We start from the raw sequence: 20,623 nt of genomic DNA, 5'->3' as shown, positions 1-20,623 counted from the left end.
GCACCCACTGCACACAGCTTCCTTCCCCTGATTCCCCCTCACTGGGGTCTGAGAAGAGAACAGGCCGCGTGAGTATTATTCAGTCTGGAACCAATCCCCGTGTGATCCCTAAACCAGGACTTTATGGGGTTGTCCCCATCTCTGAAATAACCCCCAAGTCCATATTGGTGGCCTCCATACCAATTCAGATTGTTTGACCAAAATGGAGTCAGAAATTCCAGTGGCCGTTTAAATTTTTCAGTTGCATGTCAAGTGATACTGGACAAGGTGTTTTCTGAGGCCCATTTTCACCCCCGGGCAGGGACCCATTGTTTGACTGGACTTTGTGAGGCTAATCAGGCAGGTGGTGGTCATGTTTTGAGGAAACTGCATTGCCATGATGTGATGTATTTAATATCTAACACATCAACAGCTACATTGCTGGAAGTTCAAAGCCTAGTTCAGGCTGTAGATTTTAACCCCTACTTCAATCCCAGCTCATTAAATTGTATGGAAAATAAAGATAGAAAGGCAAAAATAGGTTACAAAATAGAAATGCAGTGTTTACCAGTATGACAACTGGACTCATGAGTCACCAATGAGGGTAAAGAAGAATATCACCAGATTTCCAGTGCCTGTGTCTTCCATTTTGAATAAACCTTTCGACATTGCGTTCTATTTAACCACTAAAAGCATTTCGTGGAGTTCTTTTCCTTCTTTTACTTACTGGGTTTATGTTAGGCATGCCTACATAATGACACATGGCGTCTCTTTCTGACCTTTATGTAATGAAATGGCCCTGCTTGGCTCCTTTTGACAATCTTTCATTCACTCATCACCATGTTTGAAAATCTATATACATTGCTGTTTGTAGATTTAATCTGTGAGTTTGCAGTGCCATATGATATTCTATAGTGGAGATATACCACCCATCTTTCTTACTTTAATTTATGTATTTTTTGTATTTTATGGATGTTTTCTAAATAAGGGCCTCTCCTATCAATGTTCTTGTGAGTGTTACCTTGTGCTTACACACACATTTACCTATAGGGTATAAACTTTCTGGTCATAGCTTTGTGTCTCTTTATTTTAACTAGATAATTCCAATATATTCCCTAAATTTGTTGAAGTAATTTTTACTCCCATCATTAATGTGTTGGAAGTCTACGTGAACCCTATTATCACTAAAAGACAATGAAAGACAGGTCTACGTACAGATGATAGGGAAGTGTGCTGCAGATGGCTCTCACACATTTGTGAGGATGATTCTGTTGATCTCCTCCCAAATCTGCATTTAGTGAAGTCACATTTGCACCTTGTTGTTGGCCTTGAGGGGAGGATTTATGTGACAGAAACTGGAGAATGCAACGAATCGGGGATTTTTTAAAAAGTTTTTTCAGAGGCAGCACACCACTAGGCTGTCCCTTCAAATACCTGTGTGTTGATTCCAAGTGACGCCATTTTTGGGGAAACAACACAGGTGGCATCTGAGGAAGAGAGAAAGGATTACGGGGTCCAGAGAGGGTGGTAGGCATCATTTTGGATTTATCTTTCCCGGACTAGAATCTCATTTTTTCCCATTTAATCAGCTATTGAAACCAACTTAAATCCTGTGAACTGAAGCGATGGAGACTCAACAATGTACATCTGGTTATGTGGTTATTAGAAATAAAGGAAATTATATAACATAAAGGTGGATGACAACATCAGGTTTTACATGTGGACCCAAATCAGCCATGTGGGATGTACCCTTATGTCATAGGGGTGAGAAAAAAGGGGGAGCCAGTCAAAGAAAGTCAACAATGGCAGGGAGAGAAACATCTTTAATGGTTTGAGATCCTGTTCAGGGAACACTCCAGACATTTTCCTGCATAAGCAAGGTCTACTCCCCTCGACATTCTCAGCAGGCAGATCCCCAGACTTATGGTCTAGACTTTCTTTCAACCTCCTGGGATCATCAGATTTGTTCCAAGCCTCCACCACTCTGAACGGTGCAGTGTTCCCTCTTGTGTTTTCCTCCTGGCTGCATCTTGGGTCTTCCTCTTGCTGTGTAGAGCCTGTATCAGCAGCACCCCGAGGACCACCAGGATCAAGACAGCCATTCCCATTTGGATGAAATTCTCCACTGCGTAGTCTTGGGGATGTGAGGCTAGAAATTGTGGACAAAGAGTTCATGAGGTCAGTGCAGACCTAAGTCACCCCAGGATCACTGCATGTCTACCCAGGGCACCTGCCTCCCTTTGACAGGACATGACCCTCTGAGCTCATCCCCATAAGAAGAATTTCTCCTGCTCACCACTCTTGGGGTCTGACTTGTTTTGTGATGGGTTGATGATATCAGCTGTTCCTCAGGAAAAAAAACAGAGAAGATGGTGAGGAATTGAAGAGATCCTACTCCAGCCTTTCCTCTGGGCTCTGTGTTTTATATGCCTGCATTCCTCATGACATAATTTATAAATAGTTCCTTCATTAACCCTTTCTCTGCTGTAGCAGGGTTCCTTCTGGTCTCCTCACTGGATACTTTCAGGCTCCCTGTTTTCTTTGAATTCAGAATCTGCTTCTGAGTCTCAGTGGAACAGAATTTGGATGTGCCCCAAGAGCTCAGGATTGGGGAGAAAAAGTTGTCCCAGTACAGAAATAGTTGAGCCCTTGTATGTTACACTGTTTAGTCTGGGATACAGTCCCATAAGCTTATTCTGTACAGCTGAGAGTTTCCACTTATTCAACAGCTGAGGACCCAGGTTCCATGGATGATGGGTTGGTGTCAGGGGCTCCTGAATGTCAGGAACACAAAGGATTGAGAATCTGAGGCTGGGTCCCCTTCACTCCAGTTCACCCAGTTCCCTCCCTTCTGCATTGTAATCACCACCTGGACTTTTTCATCCGTTTCTTCTTCCATTACTTCAGTCTTCAGGTAGTTAGTAATACCTCCAATGGTAGATAGATGGACAGACATATACACATAGACATGCAAACAAGTATTTTCTAAAGGTGATGTTCAATTATTGCGTTATAAAAACACTGTTATTCCTTGCTTGGAGTGTGAATCAAGGTGGAAAGACTAATAACAAAGGTGTGAAAACATACCCAATGAAAAGTATGGGTACATGGACGAATATTGGTATATATTCATAGATGTGTGTGTATAAATATATATAACTTATATTTTATGATAGATATATGTGTAATTACATATATACACAATTGTGTGTGTGTGTGTATATATATATATATATATATAGAGAGAGAGACAGAGAGAGAGACAGAGAGAGAGAGACAGAGAGAGAGAGACAGGGAGAAGTAAGCTCTCAGTCTGCTCTTCAATAAGGAACAAAGTCTTGTCTGAGGGATGTACAGAGGGGCAGAGGATAAGGAGGAGCTGAGACTCGGGGGCCTTGGTAAATTGGAGACAGGTCAGGGATGGTGCCCAGAAGAGGGGGCTCCATTATCATCTCTTTTCTTTTGGACAAACTCTAGAAAGCCTGATAAATTATCAAGTAGAGGTGGCTAATAATTTGATTTTTATCTTAAAGAGAACCTTTACCCCTTCTTTATCAAAAATCCAGAACTAAGCAAGTCCACGGTTCTGGTTTGCAAATCTCAAGGAACATAGAATATCAGTGGAAGTATAATACTGAGTGAGAACAAAAAGAGAAAATCATGTTAATCTCAACCCAGTTTTGATATGAAAACCAAGATAGTAGAAAAAAAGAAAGAAAGAAAAGAAACACGTCATAGACCAACCCTAATTATAAAGGTCCATGCAAAAATTATAACTAAATATTAACATAAAATTCAGAAAATGTGAATGAATGATAAAGGTTATTCAGTTGGGTTAATATCCAAATGTTTGAAACTAAGACGCCTTTGTAATGTGTCTGACATGGTTATAAATTAAAGAGAAAAGATAATTGTGCACCTGATGTGTAACTTCCAGGAGAAGAAATTATTCCTAATAAAACCCTAATGAATCAGGAAAATGAATTGAAAGGGACAGGTCCATAGTGCTATAGATGTGAAATACAAATTTTAAGTAGGTTAGCCTCAAAATAATGTTGGGTATAAATTAAGCTGTTTTCTTGAGGTGAAGATCAAGGACACTTTATACTGTCGTCATCATCATATGGTATTCGGAGAGAGAAAAATTGGTATGCAATTTGGAATAAAGAAGTTAAATTTCCTTTTACCTGTGGAAATTACAGTTCTTATCAGTATATCAGAAGAGATCAATTGAAAAACAATTGAAAGGGAGAGAATCTGTAGGGAGTGAATAGGACATAAAGTTAATACGCCCAAACCAGGGGCTTTCTCGTGTGTTCTTAACTGTTATTTAGAAAATATAAAGGAACCAAACACCTTACTTCTTAAAATAGGCTATGGAGTGACACCATTTTGTGAATAAAACTGAAAATGCTTCTGAAGTTTAGTAATAAACCTCATTTGAATATTTGTGTTATAAGGAGACTTGATATTAATAAAAAAGTTATTCTCTATAATGTCTGCATGAATTTAATCTATTTCCAATAATAATGTAGAATTATATATATTTGAATCAGAAATCTGTATTACATAAATTAAATTTGTAAGTTTATAGATTTAAATACTGCTTAAAAAATTCTCAAAAAAAGAGAAATAATAGAGAAGTGTGCATAGAAAATGCAGAGTAGATGTGAGCTGCACACAGACGTGCTGTGCAGTGATCCCCTACATGACCCCAGTGAGCCGTGCACGGTCCCTCCTCAGTGTCAGGTGTGCACTGAGTGGCTGGAGGCCTCCAGGAGAGCACAGGAGGGCTGTGCAGAGTGGTACCTGTGGGGGGGGTGTGCTTCCCTCCATAGGAGAGTGTCCAGTGGGGGCTGGGACACCAGAGGCTCAGATTCTGAGATGGAGGCCTCAGGAGGTGAGCAGTGGGGCCTCTCTTCTACCCTCAGTCTAGTCACCTTCCTGCTGGGTTCACCCATGTCTCACTCAGCTCTCCCTACTCTGTATCTCTGCTGAGACTTCAGGGATGGGGTGCGCCAGGGGCGGGAGGACCCTGGCTCTTTCCACCCTCTCATGAACTAGACCCTCATCTGTGGAGCCTCCCTCTGTGCCCCCTCATTTATTAAAGTCTCTGATTTCCTGAGGACAGAAATCTGAGCTGACTGACTCAGAAAGGACAGGGTCACAGCCCCTCACCTGAGAGCACGAGCTCCAGGGAGTCTCGGGGGTGTGACAACAGGTAGGGGGTACTGCTCTATGATCTGTAACACTTGTAGGTCCCCAGTGGGCTGAGGTCACAGGACTCATGGAGAATTGGACCTAGTTCTGCTGAGCGCAGTAGTTTGATCTAAGACGCAGGGTGGGGGGATCAGCTGCCACTCCTTGGACAGAAGGAAAGTGTCCCTAGGACCCCATGACTGACACAGCAGGGTCACGTTCTCTCCTGAGGCCACCATGGGGCCCGGCTGCACTGAGAAGGAGGGTGTGTCAGGGAGCTATCCTAGAGAGAGGAGGGGGGTGGTGAGAGGCTTGTTCTGAGCTGAGAGTCCCCAGGCCTCTCCCTGAGGACCCTCATCTCTGTCTGTCTTGTTTTCTCTGAGTCTCTCCCTCTCCCCTCCTCTGCCCTGTCTCTCTTTTTCTCTCTACCTTTCTGGAGACCCCACATCCCTCATACTGGCATTAATACCTGTGGCTCCCAGGCAGGGCCTGCACTGATTCTGGGTCCCCAACTGAATCCACTGGCTCCTCACCTGCCACCAGGATGCCCAGGGGTCACTGGGGGCTGACCACTAGGAGAAGAGGTTGTGTCCATCATAGCATCTGTACTGGACCCAGTGGGACCCGTTTGCAGGGCACAGGGGGAAGTCGGCATGAGAGAGCTCAGCCTGGGGCTGCAGACCAAGGGGCTGAGGGAGGTCACATACCCCTTCCTTGGACAGAGTGAACCTGTAGTAGACAACAGAAATGATACTGGAGGGTCAGGCTCTGTCCAGAGGCCACAACAGGGCCCTGCTGGGTCAAGATGGAGAGCTCCCCAAACACATCTGGGAGAGGGATGACCTCTGGATTGCATGGGCTGATTCCCCCCATGAACCCCCTTCCCCATCCTGGACCCCAGTTCTCACTGTCTCTCACCCTCTGTGTCTCTGGCCCAGGAGCCCCATGATCCCCTCACCCCACCCTGTCACATGCATCTCCCCTGGGACAAAGACCCCAATAATCTGTCTCGTACATGAAAACATGGATGGGGCCAGGATGGGACTTCCTCACCTGGAACCAGGAGCTCCACGGGGTCACTGGGGTCTGACCACACCTGGGAGGTGTACCTGTAAAAGCCATAGCATCTGAACATTCACCTGTGGTGGGGGGGTCACAAGGGTCACAGGGAACAGGGCCTGAGACTGCCCATTGGGGTGTCTCTGTGAGTCCAGTGTCCAGGAGTGAAAGTCTTCGCCTGCTACAGTCAGAATGAACCTGCAAAATCTCTGCCGTGATCCACACTGGAGGGTCATGGTCACTCCTGAGGTCACCACAGGGCTTGTCAGGGCTGAAACTGTGGGTTTGCTGTAGAATCCAAGTAGAGGAGGAGGAAGCTTGTTAAATGGGGCTTACATCTCCCTCATATCCCCCACGGCTGGGCTGTGAGAGGGGAGACACCCCTGAGAGCAGACCCCCTTCCTGAGGGCAGAGCCTGAGGCTGGGACCCCTGAGTGTCCTCTCACCTGTCACCACCAGCTCCAGGGCGTCACTAGGCTCTGGCCAGCCAACGTGGCTAAGATAGTAACCGTGAAATCTCCCTGCATATTGCTCTGCCATGTGTGGGATGTAGAACTTGGCTTTGTCCTCTGGCTTCAGTGGGTTCTGTCTGCTCCACGGCTTTGGGCTTTCCTCTTTATCCAGATGGTACTCCTGGGCCTCCAGGGTCCCCTGGCACCAGACGATCACAGGCCTCCTCTAGGGGATCACAGAGCCTGGCTCAGCCCAGATGGTGGGTTTGGGGAGGGTCCCTGGAAGGAATACAGAGCCTGGAGTCCAAAGTCTTTCCATATTCTTCATTCTCCCAGCTCAGCCCACAGCCTCTCTTGATTTTATCACCATCATCCCAGAATCACTGGGCTCATTCCTGAGTGCTCAGAGGCTGAAGTAAGAGGTGGGGACATGGCAGCCTTGGGAGAACTCACCTGCCTGCACTCGGGTTCTTGGGCCCCGACTCAGCCCTGGAAGAGAGTCCCTGTGAGAGTTCTGCACCCGGATGTCTGAGCTGATTCTCTTCCCATCAGGGCCTCAGTCCACTCGAGCTGCCTGAGCCCTGAGGTTCCTCATGAATGAGGGGGTGTGGAGCCTCCTCATCCCCTGCTGCTGCCCCCCTTCCCACTCTCCACGACTGACTGAGGCAGAGAAGAGCAAAGAGGATGGAAGTCATGGTGCCTGCTCTGAGCACTCCCGCTGTGCCGATGGAGGAGACCATGGGGCCCGAGGGACAGAGAGAAGCACAGGGTGTGGTAAGTCATGGGCTGCTGCCACCCATTCGGGTTCCCACAGCTGTGGACCAACAGGAATGGACAACCCCTCCCTGGGCCTGGCTCTGCTTTTCTCCAGGGCAGGGCTCAGGAGGACTACAGGATCTCTGGAGACATCTCAGCCCAGACCTGAGGTCCCACCTCGTCCCCAAGACTCTTTCTGCCTGGCCTGAGTCCCGCTCAGGGATGGTGGGGACCCAGGTTCTCATCCTGAGCTGGTCTCTGACAGGCTGGCTTTAAATAGGACACACCACTTATTTCCTCAGCGCCTCAACAAGTGGAATTTACCCTCTGTCTTTGGTCAGTCAATAAAACAAATATTATTGAGCACATTCTATGTACGAGGTATTGGTGCCAGACACCAGAAATATGCTAGTGATCCAGGTAAATGCATTCACGTATTTTGAGAACCCAGATTAACAGAATATAGGCGTTCAAAGGCTAGTGTTGCCCTTAATTTATTTACGAAGGAGAAATATGAGAATAACTGGAGACCATGACTAGTCTATGAAAGAGAGAATAGCTGTTTGAGGAGGGGGAGATCTATGGGATGGGACACCTATGAGAACCCTCTAGAGATGAAAGGACATTCTAGAGAATATCGGAAAGGGAGGGAGAGAGGGGAAAGTGGTGGCTGGTCATGCAGGATGCTGTCCACCACGCGAGGACATTGGATTTTATTTTTAAGAGACATAGAATATATCAGCAAAGATAGTTATGAAGAAAAATTTTTCTAAAGGTCACATTTCCTTTTATGTAGCAAATTAAAAGGAAGAAAGAAGGAGAGAGAGAGAGAAAGAAATGAAGGAAAGGAGGGAGACGGAGAGGCAGGGAGAGAGAGAGAGAATGAGAGACAGAGAGAGAGAAGGAAGGGAGGGAGGGAGGGAGGAAGGAAAGAGGAAGGAAGGAAGGAAGGAAAGAAGCAAGCAAGGAAGGAAGGAAGGAAGGAAGGAAAGAACAATAGTTGAACTCCAATTATTCCCATAAGTATATGTCAACCAGTATTGAAAATAATTTATGTGGATTTCTCATATTAAACTCACATGCCCCTTAGTGAGACAAACACACGATAACAGAGAATAGAAATGATACCGAGTTTGCCTTTGTGTCTATTTTGGGCTGGGAGTTGGGAAGGAATTTGTTGGGTCCAAGCTCTGCAGGAGAGCTGATGGGGAAAGCTCGGAAGTGTTAAATGGCCCATTGTCTGAGTGTGTGTGTATGTACGTGTGTATGTGTGGTGAGACTGCACTGTCTGGTTTGGAGGGAAGGAGAACTGAGAGTTGAGGGTGAAGGGTCACATCTGGACAGATCGTGAACAGCATTGAGTTCAGAGAGAAGAGTTTAGGGTTCACCCTGAAGATGTTGAGAACCATGGAAGGATTTGGGGCAGGGAAAGGACAGATTCTGAAATGCATGTTAGAAAGACTGATATATGGAGGGTGAACTGGAGAAGGGAGGGTGGACCTGGGGATCAGAAACTAGGAAAGTGGTGGATGCGACCACTCAGGCCAGATGTGTCTAGATGTGGGCTGTCGGCTGGACTCTGTGGATGGGGAGAACAGCAGGGGTCAGGGGGATTCTGGAGGCTGAATGTTTTTTATTGGGTGATTGGCCGAGAGATGTAAGAGACAAGGAAGGGGGGGCGACCTTCCCTCCCTGCCTTGGTTGACTGGAGACGTCAATGGTGCCCTCAGAGACATATGAACCAAGGGGTGGTGGGAATGGAGGTGCCTGGGGAGTTTGGTACAATACGCTTCTGCTCCCCCAGGAAAGTACAGCTCTCCCTCTTGGCCCTGGAATGTGGGTTTCACTTTTCACAAACAGTCCCCTGACTGACATGCTGGTTTCTGTGAGAAGCAGGACCTCTCTCTCTGTCACCTTGGGGTGAATCATTTGAGTCATCTCTGTCTCTTCGGAGCACATTTTGGTGCTGGGTGTCTCTCTCCACTTCAGACTGTGGAGACTGTTCAGGATTCAGAGAAGAATGGGCCTCATCAGAGCTCCTGTTTGAGGACTGTGATGTATATATATACATGAACAAGAGAGGAAGTAGTCTGCTAACAATCATCAACTCATTCAGAATGTGGTAGTGCTACAATTTACATTTATGTATATATGTATTTACTTATTCACTCTTTAATCAAACTGCCTATATCTATCTATCTATCTATCTATCTATCTATCTATCTATCTATCTATGTACCTACCTACCTACCTATCCATCGAGTTTAGAGATATAATTGACACTCAGCACTGTATAAATTTATGGTGTACAGCATACTGACTTTACTAACATATCTTGTGAAATGATCAGCACGATATTTTTAGTTAACATTCATTATCTCATATAAATACAAAAAAAGAGAAAAAAAAGGTTTTTTTCCTCCTGTGATGATCCCTTAGGATATATTCTCTTAACAACTTCCAGATACACAAACAGCAGTACTAACTATAGTCCTCACGTTGTACATTCCAACTCCAGTACTTAATTATCTTATAACTAGAGGTTTGTGCATTTTGGACCCCTTCATCCAATTCTCCTTCACTTGACCTTTCGCCTCTGGTTAAGACAAATTTAATCTCTTTTTGTATGATATTGTTTGTTTAATTTTTTTAGATTCCATGTAATTGAGATCATGCAGTATTCGTCTTTCTCTGTCTAACTTATCTCACTTAGCATAATGCCCTCACAGTCTATCCATGTTGTCATAAATGGCAGAATTTCTTTCTTTTTATGGCTGAATAATATTCCAGTGTATATCCACTTGTTTATTCTTGATTTTGTTGCTTGTGCAAGAGTGCTGATAAAATCTTGAATGAAGTTCTCTTAAAACACAATTTTAAATACCGACAATTATACACGGAGAGAGGACCAAGTTCTATTTGATGAAAATGAGGTGAAATCTGAACCCTGATCTTTTGTTAAGCTCTCCTACATCTGAGTATGCCCCGAGGTCCAGGTGGCCCTGAATGCTGACTAGTCCCTTGCCCTGAGGGAGGTCAGTAGGAGGCCCTGCAGATCCTAATTATTCAAGAACAGGTGGAGAAGGCGTGTGGGGTCCTGGTCCTAGGAGGGCTCTGTGGGTACAGTATTTTGTCCCCTTTCATTAGAAAAGGGGAGTAGATGGTGACACACATCTGCCCTGATCCAGTTTCAGAAATTCACATCCTCCTTCAGGTGAATACAGAGCTTGGTTAGCCTCTGGGGAGAGTGTAGGTAGAGTATCCAGGACAAAATAAGAACCTGGGATCCACAGGGCATGCTGCTCTCCTTGTATTTCCAGAAGTCTCAGCACAGGTCCCCCAGTGCCATCCCCATCAGCCCCAACTCCTCTGCGCCCCACCCCAGCTCTGGATAAAACACATTGTGTTTGGTCCACACAGTAATGAGGGAATGGGGAGGACTCACCCTCGTGTGCCCAGATCCTCTGGCTCAGACACAATCCTGGAAGAAAACGCATCAGAGATGACTCTTCCCCAGTGAATCCCAGGCTTCATCATGCCCCCATCCTCCAAACCTGGTCATGTACCATGAAGAAGCCCAGATTTCCACCATGACCCTCTCCTCCCCTCCCTTCCAGGACTTACCAAGACCCAGAAGGCTGAGGAATTTGGGGGACATGGTGCTGCTTCTGTCAGACAAGAGGCAGCAGCTGTGCAAAGCTGACAGATTCACAGGATGTGGTGGGCAGGGTCCCCACACCACAGTTTGTACAGTCCATAAGCTGCCTGTCACACAAGAAGGTGACCAGATTTTCTCACCCTGAGGATGGCAGGTGCTAAGTGTCTGACTTGAGCTGCATCACTGAACACGCCTCATGTCTACAGTATCACATTTAGTTTTCCTAACCTCCACAATCGTGTAAGGACTTTAACAGATCTTGCTGCATTTTGTAAGTCATAGTTATTATCCAGTTTATATCATGAAATATTCCCTTCTCAAGCTAATATGTAAATATTAACATTATAAAACTCTTTGCAGAATGAATATCTAATGTGTGTCCCACTAATATCTTTAGGGCTCGTGCTAGCTGCAAATTCTTTACTTCTGTAAAAAAACAAGCAGTTTAGAATCTTTGTTTCTTCCCCTCCCAGCTTTATTGGGGTATAATTGACAATCAAGAATTATATATATTTAAGGTGTGCATATTGATGTTTGATATATACATTCATTTTGAAAGGATCACCACCCTCAAGCTAATTAATACATCCATCACCTCACATTCTTACCATTTGTGTGTGTGTGTGTGTGTGTGTGTGTGTGTGTGTGTGTGGTGAGAACACTTAAGATCTCTTAGTAAATTTCAAGTATATAACACATTATTGTTAACTGTAGTCACAGCACTGTACATTAGGTCTCCAGAACTTATTCATCTTATAACTGACAGTTTGTAACATTTGAACAATATCTCTTTTTTCCCCCAGGCTCAGCCTCTGGTAACCACCATTCTACTCTGTCACTATGAGTTCAGCTTTTTTTTTTTTTCCGTCTACATATAAGTGAAATCATGCAATATTTTTCTCTCTAGGTCTGGCGTATTTAACTTAGTGCAATGTGCTCCAGGTTCACCCATGTTGTCACAAATGGCAAAATTTCCTTTTCTGAGGCTGAATAATACCCCATTATATGTATATATATACACCACATCTCATTTATCCATACATCTGTTGATGGACACTCATGTTGTTCCCATATCTTGGCTATTGTGCAAGATGCTGCAATGAACATGGGTGCAGATATCTCATCCAGATCCTGATTTCATTTCCTTTGAATGTATCCCCAGAGTGGCATTGCTGGATCATAGGGTAGTTCTATTTTCAGTTTTCTGAGGAACCTCCACACCAGCTGCAGTGTCTGCGGGTGGGCTGCCGGCAGTGTCTGTGGGCTGGTTGTTGAGATCCCCCATTGTCTGCTGTGAACTCTGCACCATTTCTTTGTTCTTAGCTGCCCTCGGAGCATCCAGCCATGGTGATTCCCTCAGCAGGGCAGAAGGGGCTTTCAGGCAGCGCCGGGAGAGGCTGCAGAAGAGACGCTCACATTGCTCTCTCCCGCCTGGGAGAAATCGCAGGTGGAGGGGTCTCTCTCTGTGCTGAGCTGAGCCAGCTTGTGGGAAGGTGATGCAAGGGGAAGTGAAGCTGTTCTCTCTACCCTTTTCAATGTGATTGTTCTCAGAATATGTGCTCCACTGGCGTGCTGAGACCTCACACCTGGACTCCAGAGCTTTCATAAAGGTCTTTTCATCCATGGATGGTGGTTAAATCGTGGTTTCTGTGGGCGATGAGTGCTGGACCTTCCTATCCCACCATCTTGCAGACTTGCATCATTGTCGTTTTATTTTGCATTTCCCTAGTGACTAATGACAGTGACCATCCTTTCTTGTGCTCGTTGTCTGTTTCTAAAAATATGTCTTCTTTTTAGAATATCTTTTCTGTAGAAATGTCTATTCAAGTCCTTTGACATTTTTTTAAATTGAATTTTTTTGTGTGTTTGAGTTGTATGTAGTCTTTACGTATTCTACACCAGACCATTATCAGACACGTAATATGCAAATACATTCTCCAATTCTGTATGTTTTCTTTTCACTTTTTTTTTTTGCAGGGTAAGAGTCACCCTCAGCTAACATCTGTTGCCAATCTTCCTCCTTTTTCCTTTGTTTTTCTCACCAAAGCCCCAGAACATAGTTGTGTACAGTTGTAAGTTCTGGTTCTTCTATGTGAGCCGCCACCATGACACAGCTACTGACAGAAAAGTGTTGTTCCCTGCCCGGCAGCCAAACCCAGTCCATCTAAGCTGAGCACGAGGAAATTTAACCACTACGCCATCAGGACTGGTTCATTTTTCACTTTCTTGACAGTGTCTTTTGATTCACACACATTTTTAATTTTGATGAAGCCCTATGTATGTGTTTTTTAATTTATTGTGCTTTTAATGTTCTTTCTAAGAAAACATTGAAAGCCCAAGTTCATGAAGACTGACCCTTATGTTTTCTCCTGAGGTTTATAATATTGGCTGTTACAGTGATCCATTTTGATCCATTCATTTTGGTGTATGGTGTGTGGTGAGGGTCCACTTTCATTCTGTTGCATGTTTTCCTTTTGCATTCAATTATCTAACACCATTTGTCAAAGATACCAAATCTTAGTGATACTGTGTCTGTTTTTCAGGGTGAGCATCTAGTGGGTTTCCATCTGGGAACTGAATCAAAACAAGCCTGACCCCAACATCTGGCACCCTCTGCACACAGCTGCCTTTCCCTGATTCCCCCTCTTTGGGGTCCAAGAAGAGACCAGGCAACCTGAGTATTGTTCAGTCTGGAACCAAGCCCTGAGTGATCCTAAACCATGACCTGATAGGGATGTCCCCATCTCTTAATAACCCCAAGTCCATATTGGTTACCTCCATCTGAAATGGAGCATGAAGAGGTTAAAAAATCTTCCGTGGGCTAGAAAAAGGGAACAAAAAGCTTTGATAACTGCAGCTGTGCATATTCAGCGTAATCAACTGTTGTTTAAAACTAACCAGGTCTTTCTATCCCTTCTTAGCATATGAGTGAGCTGTCTTTCCCAGGAAGTCAAGGTCCAGACATCAAGATTCAGCCTCGCAAGGCCAAACTCATGCTGAAGATGAAAACTAACCAGAAAAGTCCAGACAGTTAAGGAAAAAGAAATTCAGACTTCAAGACCAAATACAGGATGGTGGGAATGTGCCAACCAGCAAGGCCACATGCTCCCCCTCCCCTACCTAAAACCCCAGCACACGCTCTTCCTCCCTTCCTTAAAACCCCAGCACATACTCGCCCTCCCCTGGATAAAATTCCAGATAAAAACCCCTACCTTTTTCCCTTCAGGGAGGTGGATCTGAGTTCTAGCTCCCATCTCCTCGTCTGGTTGCCTTTTGATAATAGTAGACCTCTTTGTTTGCCACAAGCCTGGTGCTTCAGTTGTTTCTTTATTGGTCCTACTATGCGGCAGGTAAAGGAACCTGTGTTTGGGTTCAGTAACAATATGGCAAGCCAGCCAGGAGGCTCTTTGCCTGTGGCTCCACAGCCCCTGGCTGACTGGGATCTCCTGGGAAGCAGCCCAGCAGCTGCCTGGGTGATTTGCCCCAGGGACTGTCCCCAGTACGTTCCATCTGACCAGACACTGCTGGACTTAGGCGCATTTGTCTTGTGGCAGGGAAACAGGCTCCAGATTTGTTTGTTTGTTTGTCTGTTTCTTTTGGCTTCTGCTTTGGAACGGATGTCCTTTTGGTGAGCTTCCTCGTAAAGTTGAGTGAGACCTGTTTTTCCTTTGTTTGCCTCTGTTTCAGGGTTTTTGTTCCCTGTTACTGGAGTTTGTTCAAGGGGCTCAGATTTTGTGGAAAGGACTAGGGAATCTCGCTCAAGAGAAAATTCTGGGCCCCATTTGTTTTGGTTGAGTGTCTTCGTTAAAACTGACTGAGTCTTAATTTTCCTTTTGTTTATTTGCCTCTGCTTCAGGGGTTTTGTTCCAGGTTTCTGGAGTTTGGTCAGGGGCCCTAACTTTGTTGAAAGGACTGGAGATCTCACTCAGAGAAGACTAACTCTGAGCTCCATTTGTTCTGATACTTGTCTGTGTATGTGTGTGAGTGTGCATGTGAATGTGTAGTTTGTTTCCTATATTTCAGGGGTCTTGTTCTAGGTTACTGGAATTTGTTGGGGGGGACCCCTAATTTCTTGAGAGGACTAATTCTTGGTTCTATCTGTTGATACTTGTGTGGATATATGTGCATGTGTATAATATGTGTGTGTGAGTGATGTCATAATGGGATACTCAGATTTGATTCCCAGTGACAGCCCTCTGGCTTATGTATTGCAAAATTGGGATGTTTTCAGTTATAAACCTATGAGAACTTAAAAAGATGAAACTTAATCACATTTGAGTTCTCAGGTTCCTCTCATGGTCTTACAGATGCTAATGAAAACAAGTTAACAAAAAAATTTTAAAAATCTTAGAATAAAATAAAGGGACTCTTCTCAACAAGGTAGAAATTTTTTAAAGTATTTTTTTTTTTAAATAAGGCAAATGGGCATGGTAAATAAGACAAATATTAAAAGTGGAGAAGTAAAGAGGAATCAAAAAGGGAAGAATCACAGGACTCATCTCAGCAGGATGGAAGTCTTTAGCTAGTTATTAAAAAGAAAAGTGGGATAAAGGAAACAGACATGAATGAGGTTAAAACAGAGGTTTTAATAAAACACTGCCTAAGTTTGGGTGGGCTAAAGGGACCTCCTCCTAGCCCCCTACATTAAGTCGCCTCAACAGGCCCATTCTGTTAACCCTAGTTTGGAAGAAAAAAAATTTAAAAAGCCAGAAGGCAGAGATTACAATGAAAAACCTGACCAAAAATTGTTTGGGGCAAGAGTTAGGCCTCTAAAGTTGGTAAGATTATAATGACTAAAATGTTTGAGCTAATATTATATGATGAGGTCATGTCAACTTTTCCTGAATGCTTTTTTTTTTTTTTGAAATGGATGTTATATCTGGCTTGGAATGCTTCTCCTACACAATATTATGAGACTGAGACTTATTGATGAAATCCTAATGAAAGATATGACTAGAGGTATAAGAGTTGATAAAATTAAGATAAAGTTTTGTAAAAAAAATTGGTCTATTTAATTGGACTTTATGTAAAATGATTGCATCTCTTTTGTCTGATTGTATTATAGATTATGTTGTGGGGATATTCATTGTGTCTCACAGGGAATGTTTCTTCTGCCTGATATTGTAAGAACATAAAAATCCACCCTTCAGGCAATGTTAATTAAACTTGTTAAAGGAGATCTCACTTTAAAATGACCAAAGTGTGGCAGCCTCAGTTTACCTAAATTGGTGTATTTATATATACAATTGGAAAAAGCCAGCTATAAAATCAACCAACCAATGGGAAGCCTATTTTCATCTTTTGAGGCTTCTAAATTAAATCAGGAATACTGTACTGCCTCTTTAAAAGAAAATAATTAAACATGCCAGCAGTGGAAGCTGAATCTGCCACTCCTCTCTCCTCTCTTGCTTAGCTTCCCCACTTCAACTCCCCTGAAATTCCTGAACTAAAATTAAGCAAGTAGAAATCAGTAAACTTTTGAGATAATTTGGAGTTGTAATGGCCATTCTGGGGAACCTCTGTTTCAGATGAGTCTGCCTTAAGGGTCACCCTTACAAGAGAAGATTCAAAACGTCTCAGAGACAATGGAAAGCAGTCATTGATCAAGATGCAAAAGTTTCTAAAAGACAAAATGATTTCAAAAACAGCTATTAAATAGATCCTTACAGCACAAAGAAAACAATATTAGTAAATATTTTTAGCCATCTGAGCAGGTCCATCTGTCAACAAGCAATGGATCTAGTTGTTCTTCTGAGTTTTGTACCTGAGACCTGGTTAAAATTTTGTAGATCTCTCTTTGTGTCTGTCTGTATGTGAGTCTCTCTCTACACTTTTCTGCCGCCAGATGGTACAATTTCTAAAGGATCTCTATTTAATTGGCTTAAAGTAAGTGCTTATATAAATTATTTCTAAATGTAATAGAAACTAACCCAATTGCCTTTCAAGTTAACATAATATAAAGTGATCTTTGGTAAATAAAAGCTAGTTTAAGTTTGTTGGTTGGATTAAAATAAATATTTTTTCAGAGTTATCAATATTGCATATGGTACAAACGTTATCTCTCTTACAAAATTTGTCAGCAAAAAATAATAACTGTGAATAATAGCTGGTTTTGTCTGATGTCTCATGATGGTTTTGTCGGAAATCTAAATGTAATTATTGGGAACAAGTAAACTAAATAAATGTGAAAAGCACAAAAGACTTTGGGGGGACCTTTTTAACATAATTGTGTGTTATGGTTCATGTCCCTAAAACAACTCAAGATGCTGGCTAATTGCTTTAATGGCGCATGAAGTTTTTGTGAGTAATCTAAACATAATTGTTGGGAACAAGCAATTTAAATAGATAAAAAATGAGGAAGATGTTTTGGGTACAATAACTATGTTTTATGGTATGGAAGCTTAAAAATAGCTTCCAAAATACTTTGAAAATTTAGAATTTTGCTAAATTAAGTTAAATAATAAAATTTGTTGATTGTCTAGGTCATTTCTACATAAGATAAACTATTCAAAATTAATGATTGGGCATAGATTTGTCTTCCTTTAGTTTCTTATCTCAAAGAAACTAAAAAATGTTTAAGCTTTTTGATAAACATGTTTTGTGCATGCCGAGAAATTTTCTATGAGAAAGCACATATTTCTGGAAAGTCTATATATAAGGAAGGTAAAATGTATACTTTCAGTAAAGAAGGTATAAAAGTAGAGATATTTTTGTTTGTTTTATTAAGAAAGATAAATTTGCCCTAAAGTACTAGAGAAAAAAATGTTAAAAATGCATGGCACAAATTCTGAATGTAAAAAGTAAGTGACAGTAGGTTTGTGGAAGTAAAACTCTGAGGAGCTTTTTGCAAGGCCAAGTGGGTTAAAGTAAGCTGGTGGAAAATTAGAATTTGGTTTTCTCTCTTAAAATGAAAATTTGCTTGAACTTTGGTCTGTTTTTGATAAAGAGGTTATAAAAGGTGTTTCCTTGCCTTGAGTAAGTCTCCCTAAACGACAGAAAATTTGTGTTTTGTTAAAATAACTTCCTATGCTCAAAAGGACTGAAGTCTCTTCATGAAGGTTTTTTGATTGTTTTAACTCTCTGTTGTCTTTGACTGTTTCTGTTGTCACCTTGATTAAATGGATAACTAAGCATTATTTCCTATTTGACCAAATGTTTTAAAACTTTTTAATATTTTTGACAAACTCCCACCCAAAATTAAAGTCTTTCTTTTGACTTAAAAAGGAATCTTTGAGAATTTCCAGTCAGCCCTGAGAATTCTCAAAAAGTTTGCTCTCTCTTACTATAAAGAGGAAGATATTAAACTAATTAGGCTTATTTTGTTTGTTAAATTATATGTGAAACATTATGAGATAAGTAATAATAAGACTTCCTTGATTACATTATATAGGTAAATATTTTTAATGTAAGTGTTTTAAAAATATATAACATTCCCACACTTCTGATCTGTCCTGATTGTCAGTCATAATTCTAGTTATTATCTCAAGGTGTTATATGTCACAGAAATAACCAAGTGTCTTTGTCAATTGTCATTTTGAATGTTTTGTCATTTGCAGATAGCTGTTTTACTCTGAAGTTTTTGCAAATATGTTTCCTCTTCAGAGAGCTTCATGGAAAAGATTCTGACACTCGCTCTAGAATAGAGGTTTGTGATAAAATTTCAAATTAGGAAACTGAGCTGGGTAAAAAAAATTACAGAACTGTAATGGAGAAACTGATGTCATCATGAAACTGATAACAGAAGATCAAGAGTTGATATCATGGGACCAAATATATTAATAATGATGATTATAACTTTTAGGACTTGTTTAAAATATTGCTGATTTTTTAATGTTTTGTTTTTCCAGGTTTAAGGAAAACTTTTTCTCTTTCTTTTAAAGAACTATGACATAAAAATTTGTAAACAAAATTGAAGCATTTATCTTTTTTTATAATTTTATTTATTTATTTATTTTTCCCCAAAGCCCCAGTAGATAGTTGTATGTCATAGTTGCACATCCTTCTAGTTGCTGTATGTGGGACGTGGCCTCAGCATGGCCGGAGAAGCGGTGCATCGGTGCGCGCCCAGGATCCGAACCTGGGCCACCAGCAGGGGAGTGCACGCGCTTAACTGCTAAGTCACGGGGCTGGCCCCGTGTTCCTATCTGATCTCTCAAGAATTTGAAAAATTTTGATTACTGAGTATTCTTAAATTCATGGCAATATAGTTATTTATATAAGTTCAATAAAAATATGTTTTCGTTATATCAGGACACAATTGAAAACACTTGTTATAATACCAAGGCTTTGACTGAAAAGTCATATTTAAGAGAAATATGCATAAACTTGGTATGACCAGACAGATTTAGAGAAAAAAAGGTCTGACATTATAAGATAAAGCCACAAAAATATTGGCCTTGCACCTTGCTTACAGGGTTCCCAGCAACTTAGCAGGTGAGTAAGGAAGGTCACTTCTCTGGCAGGTGCAGAGAACCCCAGGATATTTTGGGAACCTCGAGAAGACAGGAATTCACTGAAATCTCTTGGCATTGCAGGATGAGTCTAATGACAAGTGCTTGGCTTGGCCTAGCCTCAAGATGCCTTTAAAATTCAACCTGAGATTCCTTGTAAAAAGTTCCAGCAAAGCAGATTCAAAAGAGTCTATATGACCAATTGTTATTCTTGCTGTGTTTTTAAATAATTGGGACAAGTTTATTAAAACTAGAGTTATTTTGCAAGTGAATGAGTTTTAATTTGGCTATCTTTGGTAAGAATGAGGGTGATTTTAGGGAGAAAAATTATGTTTCAACAAAAACTATAATACATATTTGTGGATGTTGCATTCTGGTCTGTTAATTTTCTTCAAGGTTTGTGTTTTCTATCTGTAAACTGGCCGGGATCCTGAATTCTACTTTCCTCAAGTACCTAGTACAGATCTCAAAATTAACATTTTCAAATTTTTTTCTGTCCTTTTCATTTGGAACCATTGAGAACTAACACCGCACTTTTTCCTGAAGCCCTGCAAACTGAAGCTGGACAATTAAGTATAAACCTAAGAGAGAGCACCATGTTACCCCATGTTTGGACAATCTTCATGCCTCTTGCTATGTAAGCCACTCAGAAGGTTTATCTGAATGCCTGATGACATCATTGGAGACATTTCAAACTGTGGATTCTTTAATACTGACATCTAGAGATCTTCTTGACTGCCCATCCCCTGAGCTCAGAAATTGGTTTATAATTTTTTCTAATCATTAACCTTGTTTTTCTTTTTGTTTTTATAGAAATGCTTCTTATTAAACATCTGGTTACTTTCTTACACAATGTAGGACTAACTTTGGGACCATTCTATGTTCTAGAGATGATCCCAAAGACCCGGAGGAAACATGAACTAAGGAACTAGGCACTGTCAGATGTTTCTCTGCACCATTTTTGTCATAGAGACTGGGTCACATTGAAATCCTAAACTTCATCCCTGCTGGATGGGACCATATAAAAAACAGGAAATATTAACCATGCCATAGAAAAACATCACAACTGT

At 42.0% G+C, this 20,623-nt stretch overlaps 1 protein-coding gene and 1 pseudogene across 1 annotated transcript in view; both read right to left on the bottom strand.

Annotated features, from left to right (window-relative positions):
* LOC131397709 (leukocyte immunoglobulin-like receptor subfamily A member 6) overlaps positions 1-20,623 on the bottom strand; it is a 120,263-nt gene that overhangs the window by 15,541 nt on the left and 84,099 nt on the right. The gene's annotated exons all lie outside the window — the stretch shown is intronic.
* On the bottom strand, positions 1,884-7,384 carry LOC131397413 (leukocyte immunoglobulin-like receptor subfamily A member 5; annotated as a pseudogene).

This window comes from Diceros bicornis, chromosome 34 (genome assembly GCF_020826845.1).
Source record: "Diceros bicornis minor isolate mBicDic1 chromosome 34, mDicBic1.mat.cur, whole genome shotgun sequence".
NCBI lineage: Eukaryota > Metazoa > Chordata > Mammalia > Perissodactyla > Rhinocerotidae > Diceros > Diceros bicornis.
The sequence above is the reverse complement of the archived record's forward strand: the minus strand, read 5'-3'. Positions and strand labels throughout refer to the sequence as shown.